Source organism: Macrobrachium rosenbergii, chromosome 55 (assembly GCF_040412425.1).
Source record: "Macrobrachium rosenbergii isolate ZJJX-2024 chromosome 55, ASM4041242v1, whole genome shotgun sequence".
In the NCBI taxonomy this organism is placed as follows: Eukaryota; Metazoa; Arthropoda; class Malacostraca; order Decapoda; family Palaemonidae; genus Macrobrachium; species Macrobrachium rosenbergii.
In genome coordinates, this window is record NC_089795.1 from 40,775,268 (window position 1) to 40,782,767 (window position 7,500).

The window sequence follows — 7,500 nt, forward strand, 5'->3', positions numbered from 1 at the left end:
ATATATATACACACATATTTACGTGTATATACTGTATATACATATATAATTATCATCCTGTTGTAATTATATATATTTCAATAAATAAACTCTCATATTTTGTCATCTGGCTAATAGATGGCAGTCTTCTACCCGTAGTTCTAGTTGGAGTCAGTCGTTCTTGGTTTGCTTACATTCATTTCACTTAGGAGAAGAGTAAAACGAAAACAAGGGTGACTCCTAGCTTTGTTAGCGTAATGAGTGCCTCTAGATTTAACAATTAGAAAAAAGCACACCTTTTATAGTTATTGTCAGTTATAAGTTGTTTTGCTTATTAGCACTGACTGGTTGAGAATTATTGTCGACAGCATTTTGCCTTTTTTTAATATTTCGCTGCTGTTTATGGTTACGTGATGTTGTGGGAATATCATGTACTTTTCCATATTCATTTGATAGCTATTGGTGTTTGGATATAGCTTATTCTGTTATTTATTCGTGTCATTAAATATTTGTAAGTAGTAAATAAGATATGATTAGAATAAGTCTTTCATCTTGTATCGCTCAAACCCAGCAGTGTCATACTCGTTGGGACAGATATTAACAAGGTCACTGCCCAGAACTGCTGCTATAAATTCTGATCAGTTTTATTTGATAGACTGCTATTTAGAGGTTGAGTGCGAAAATGGTTCTAAGCTCCCCTTCCTAGTCTGTTTTCCTTTACAGAGAAATTTATTCAGCACAGTCAAATCTCGTCATTAATAACCCGAAATCTGGGATATTATTTGATGTTTCATCTCCATTCATTATGAATAGTTAGACTTACTCATAATTTATCTTTCTCCAGAATGCTAGCCACCTTCTTAAACCTTTACAGTTTAGATTATTTTCTTTTATTTAGTGCTGCATATACCCCCGGGATCGTTCATTATAAATTATGGCGTGACACAGTAATCCTCATTAACCTGACTTAAATTTCATTCTGATGCAAACCATTGCATAGTAAATCAGATTTTCTCGGCGATTCTCGGGTTTAATCCAGTAAAAAAATCCTCAAAACGTGAATGTCTGGTCGACTGAAGATTACAACTTGGTAAATATCGGCTTTTGGAAAGCTGATTATTTGATGCATAATGAGATTATGGTTATAAAATTCCGAAGGTTTGAACGAGGGCTTACTATAGGAATTCGATGATAATGAAGAGCTGCGTATTTCTGTTTCTCGTAAGTATATGGGAGTAATGATGTAGAGCAATACAGAAGTAATGGTAAAAACTTAGGACCGGTAAAAGGACGGCTCAATGTAATTTGAAATGGTTCGTTTATGTAGGAAGAAAATGTGTTACTCAGAGGTGTTAACAAAACCGAAGAGAGGAAGAATTAGGGAGGGTTAGGTATGGGGGTGAAAAGGGTATCAGAGAAGAAGGGCCTTCTTCTTGCTAGGAACATTGTACTGACATGTGGTTTGAAAATTTTACTGCACAGCTGTGGTAGTGACTCTTCTGTTGTTTTTCTCTGGAACGACTCTGCTCAGGGGAAACATCCTAATATTGAAAAATCACACACACACACACACACACACACACACACACACACACACACACATGTATGTATGTATATATATATATGAAATATATATATATATATATATATATATATATATATATATATATATATATATATATATATATATATATCCTTGCAACATATGAACCAAATAATATTCTGATACTCAAATGACCTTAATGCATTACGCTCTTGTATTCATTTCCAATTCATTCCATTTGTATGACCATTAAAAGATATTCGCATTGTCAACGGGAAAAGCGCTCAGTAACCGAATGTTACATCACACTTCAGTCCAAAGGAAATGAAGTACAGTGAGGTACTGTAATTTATTTTACATCCTGTGTATTAATGCTCAGGAAATTACAAATATAACGGGAAATTTCAGTGTTATATATCACGAAATTTAATTTGGGCTGGAACTAATACTTGCTCATTTGCACTTTACTAGGGAATTAAACCCAGACCTTCTCGTTAGCTGAGCGAGCGTCATAACCGATCGATATACGCTATACAAGAAGAGAGAGAGAGAGTTTCTCTTACTAGAAAGAGAGAAAGAGAGGGAGCGAGAGGGGGAGTTTCGTTTATTTATTTATTCAGTTATTTATTTATTTATTTTGAGAGAGAGAGAGAGAGAGAGAGAGAGAGAGAGAGAGAGAGAGAGAGAGAGAGAGAGAGTATGTGCTGTTCCCGAGAGAAGAGAGAGAGCGCACTTTTTTTATTTAGAGAGAGAGAGAGAGAGAGAGAGAGAGAGAGAGAGAGAGAGAGAGAGAGAGAGAGAGAGAGAGTTTCTGTTGTACTTGGCAATCGTCAAGTGTTTGTGTTCTTGAGAAAAAACAAACAAAAAGTCACATGAAACAAAAAAAAAACATTTCTATATCAAAACACAATGGACTTGCTGCTCCATCTAGTTAAACAAAGCCAGTAAAATGGATTGACGATAAATTGAATGTATTCTGATGAAAAGGGATTTGAATGCCATCCAACACTCGCATGATAAAAGCAGCTAACTATGAGGATTACATATAGTTGATAACTATTTTAAGCTTCTATTAACAAGAGAATCGTATCGGAGAGAGTTTTTGCTTTTGTTATATACACAGGCTTTACTAATATATGTTTTTAGAATTTTTTTATTTTAATTTATTTAATTCATACGCCATTCTCTTTCACGATTATGAGAAGGCTGTCATTTATTGCTGTTCGTACATCTCATGGAACACTGTGTTTTAAAATCTGCGTTACAAATGAAAGAAATAAGAGACATTAAGTAAGAGGTACTTCTTACTCTAGGCTCAACAGTGAGAAACCTGAGATTGACCCCTTGAAGTAGGGCAGTTAAACAATCTCAGACCATTCCGTTAATATTTATTTGTGCCTCTGTCGACTTCATAAGTTATACATAACGTATCTGGTGGTCAGTCGACTGTGTTGGGTCGAGGACAGATAGGGAGGAAAGGGATTTCAACGTCATGCAAAAAATATTTGTCAGGAACTAGAATGTTATCTTAGGGTGCCAAATACTTGTGGCTTGGAAATAAAGTCGAGACCGGTCAGGATCTACACCCCGTCCCTTAATTTTACACCTGTGTTAGTGTGTGAGAAACCAATTACGTGTTAAAAGTTATTACAATCATATATAAATACAGTGTATATATATATATATATATATATATATATATATATATATATATATATATATATATATATATATATATATATATATATATGGCGTTCTGTACTTTAATCTAACAGCCCCTTGTGGAAAAATATGGGCCTGATGAGTTTCACGCACAGACATGCGCTAACATATATATATATATATATATATATATATATATATATATATATATATATATATATATATATATATATATATATATACACTCACATATATACTGTATGTGTATATCTGAACTTGTTTATGACTCAAAACTAATCTGTAAGTAAACAAACACCGTTTACTCATCATTTTACACAAGGCGCCTCCATCTAGAAGTAGTTTTAAGATCTGTGAAGAGGTGGCCTTTGAAATCCATCCGTTTTGCTTCGAGAGAAATCCTCTTAAAAACGAGTTAATGGAATTGAAGGGAGACGTGTTTTCCGCCTCAGGCGTCGGCGAGGTAGGTGCAAAATATGTCATCCTCAGAAGATGAAGTGCGAGCTCTACTTAAGATGTTATTTTTTTATCATACTTTAATTCGTCTCGATTCACACCTAAGTTTTTTTATCTTGCCTTTTGAGTTATAAACAGTTAATTTTTATCACTATTTTTTTCGGTTGGGGCGGGAGACCCGGAAGTTATTCATGTCTTTTGAGTTACAAATTATTGTTAGCCCTTATTAACTGTTTTTTATTCGGTGGAGAGCTGGCATGCAAATCATTCTTGTCTTTTAAGTTATAAATTATTGTTCATTTTTATCACCTGTTATTTTTTGTTGGGGGCGGGGGCCGGCATATAAGCAATTCCTGTCTTTTGAGTTATAAATTATTGTTAATTTTGTCACCTGTTTTTTTCGGTGGGGGCGGGCGTCCGGCATGTGAGTAATTCTTGTCTTTTGATCTATAAATTTTATTGTTAATTTTTATCACCTACTTTTTTGGGGGGAGGGGAACAGTTGCTCTTTCTCCCTAGTGTTGGAATCCATATTTGTGATTTATTTCGATAAACAGACATATTTGGTTAAAGACGGGATCTGCACAGGTACTCAAACGTTTCTAAATTCGCCAGTTTTATGTATCCAAGGCTTTATCGTGAAAGAGAATGACATTTAAGCCAAATAAACTGAAATTTAGAAAATATTACGGCAAATAAAGAATGATTATATTCCGTTTATTTGACTCACATGATTGAAAACATTGAGATTAGTCAACGTATTTTTAATACATGTAATTAAATACCATCCGATTAACTTCTTGATTGAAGGCGTTTCCATATTTCGATTCCTGTCAAGTGAAAATTAATTATTTTCGTTAGTCTGAAGTTCTTTCAGTTCTCCTTTGTTAGCATCCGATCAAATCATCATTGTTTAGATTTTCTCAACTTTTAATCTTTCTTAATCTGTATAGTTACTGGCGTCACTAATAATGGACAGTGTTTGCTTTTTTTTCGGGTTTATTAACAATGGAGACAGTTTCCAAAATTACATGCATAGAGGTATTTTCTCTCTTTATCAGTGAGAATTCTTAATCTTCGGATGTTTATCCATTTCGATATGAAGAAATGTTTCAGTTTTCCTAATTAGTTAAGGTTCTTCGTTACTTTATTTAATATATATATATATATATATATATATATATATATATATATATACATATACACATACAGTATATATGTATATATACAGTATATTAGTTTCGTTAGTATAATCCTGGTAATAGTTTGCCATTGTCACAGAGGATTAATATTAAGCATAAAATTCCTCATTATACTGTGTGTTTGTATGAAATATTTTTATCTAAGTAATTGACTCAGGTAATTATGTGACGAAATCACTCAGGTAAGCTCTAATTCCAGTTCGGAAAGCGTAATGATGTAATTCCCTTCATACAAAAAAAAATTTAATTTTCCTCGAGAGATCTGAAGATTGAAGAAATTGGAGCAGAGAAAAAGAAGCTGTTCATCTAAATAACTGCTACCAATTAGCTACGAGGATCAACCAAACTCTTAAGTTAAAATTATAGGATAAAAATCTCAGTTACTTATCAAAAGAGCATGAATTTTCCTATGATCAACGTAAAAATTTTGGATATCATCGCAGCATATGTTTTGTGACGACAGCCTCCGTAAATCAGTTGGTCAATCCTCTATGAGTGCTTCGCGAGAAAAAATTCATATATGAAAAATATTTTGAAACCCACAATAAATGAAAGCCAAGTGATCTGTCGTGCATTTAAAAGCAATAAAAGTTCAGTTGTTTAATCAAAGGCAAAGCCTCCATTCGGTAAAGTTCAATTTGCTCTACGAAGCCACTAAAATTCAAATGCAGATTAATCCTAAATCCATTAACTGAAGTAGTAAATAACCAGTCCGAAAATTATTCACCAAAATGCAGTGACCAATCGCGGACAAAGTTAAAACAAATGGATAACCCAAGCCATTAATCAGCGTACTGATTTTCCCATGCTGGTAACTGGAACAAATGTTATGTAAGCATCGTTGAAATGCCTTAGTAAAATTGGGTGGATTTGCAAGCCATAAATCCCTCATGGATTCATCCCAAACTTGCGTTTTAATCCAAGTATAAGAGGAAAAATAAACAAAGCAGATTGTTTCGGCTTAATCCAAATATAAAAGAAAAATAAACAAACAGGTTTCTTCCAAAAGCAGGAGAGTTTTCCAACTTAATCCTATTAAAAGAGAACAATGAAAAAACTGGTTTCTGTCAGAAGGAGCAGATTGTTCATCTTTAGTCAGAGAATAACAGAAATTATTGAAAAGCAAGTTTCTTTCAAAGTAATAGATTGTTCCAGCTAAATCCAAGCATAAGTTAAAAAATAATAAAATAGTTTCTTTCAAAAGCGGTACATTGTTCCACCTTAATCCAAGAATAAAATAAAAAAAAATTACAAAACAGGTTTCTATGAAAAGCAGTACACTGTTCAACCTTGTCCCAGAATAAGATAAAAATTAAAGGACAGTTGCTTTCAAAAGCAATATATTGTCCCACCTTAATCCAAGCATAAGATAAAAACAAAATAAAAAAAGACAGGTTTCTTTCAAAAGCCGTAAATTGTTCCAACATAATCCAACATAAGTTAAAAAATATTAGAAGACAGGTTTCTTTCAAAAGTATATTGCCCAAGCTTAATCAAAGCATAAGAAAAAAATCAGAAAACAAAGTTCTTCCAGAATCAGAAATTTGTTCCATCTTAATCCAAGTATAAGAGAACAAATTAAAAAAAAAAAGCAGATTTCTTTCAAAAATAGCAGATTTTTTGAGGGGAAAAGGAAAAGGAGCTGGAGGCGAGACAATGAAACAGCCGCCACATATCGGACGTTGGCTGGCTTTGACCTTTGAAGAAAAATCTTCCACTCGATTTCAAAAGGATTAGATTCCATCTGAGATCCGTCTGGGCGGAGTTTTTCCTCTCTTTTCAGGTCTTGCTAGAGTCCTACATTGAACGATTTATATCTCTCTCTCTCTCTCTCTCTCTCTCTCTCTCTCTCTCTCTCTCTCTCTCTCTCTCTCTCTCTTCCTGAATTAATGTCTTTCATAATTTCTTTTCATTTTCCTCTCTCTTCATGTCTTGCTAGAGTCTTACACTGAACGATTTATATTATAATCTCTCTCTCTCTCTCTCTCTCTCTCTCTCTCTCTCTCCAAAAACAATGTCTTTCATAACTCCATCGCGATGTGTCTGCTGCGCGAGTTAACAAGTGAATATACTTCTGATGAAATGTCACGTGAATCCGGTTATGTCGTAAGCTATAGTCTTATAGCTTAAAGAAGCGCAAGAAATAATAAAGTCTAGGTTTATAAAGTCTACGATTGAAACTATAACAATATTCACATTTTTTTTTTTTATGTACAACAAAAGAATAATGCTTCCAATAGCCTGTAATGCACGAGCAATCTCTCCGAATATGTTTAAATTTAGATGCTTGCCCATAAAATAATTTCCAGTTTATATACCCATGCATACCATAAATAATGAATTAACAGCCGCTGTTTTAATAAAGATAACTTCCCATGTTACTCAAATAAATTTCGAAAAACATTACCAACCACAATCTTATACCCTTGAAAAACTTCTAGAGCTGTCAGCATGATCATGTTTTCATGACGATTCGGCCTTTAATAGAAAATAAAGAAATTTGCATTTCTGTCGTTCAGTTATTGATTAAACGATAACACACACCTAAGTTACAACACTGAATATGAAAACATTTCATATCATTTACCTTCATGATAAATCCATCCAACATGAAACGTACTGTACTTTGAAGTTCGGACT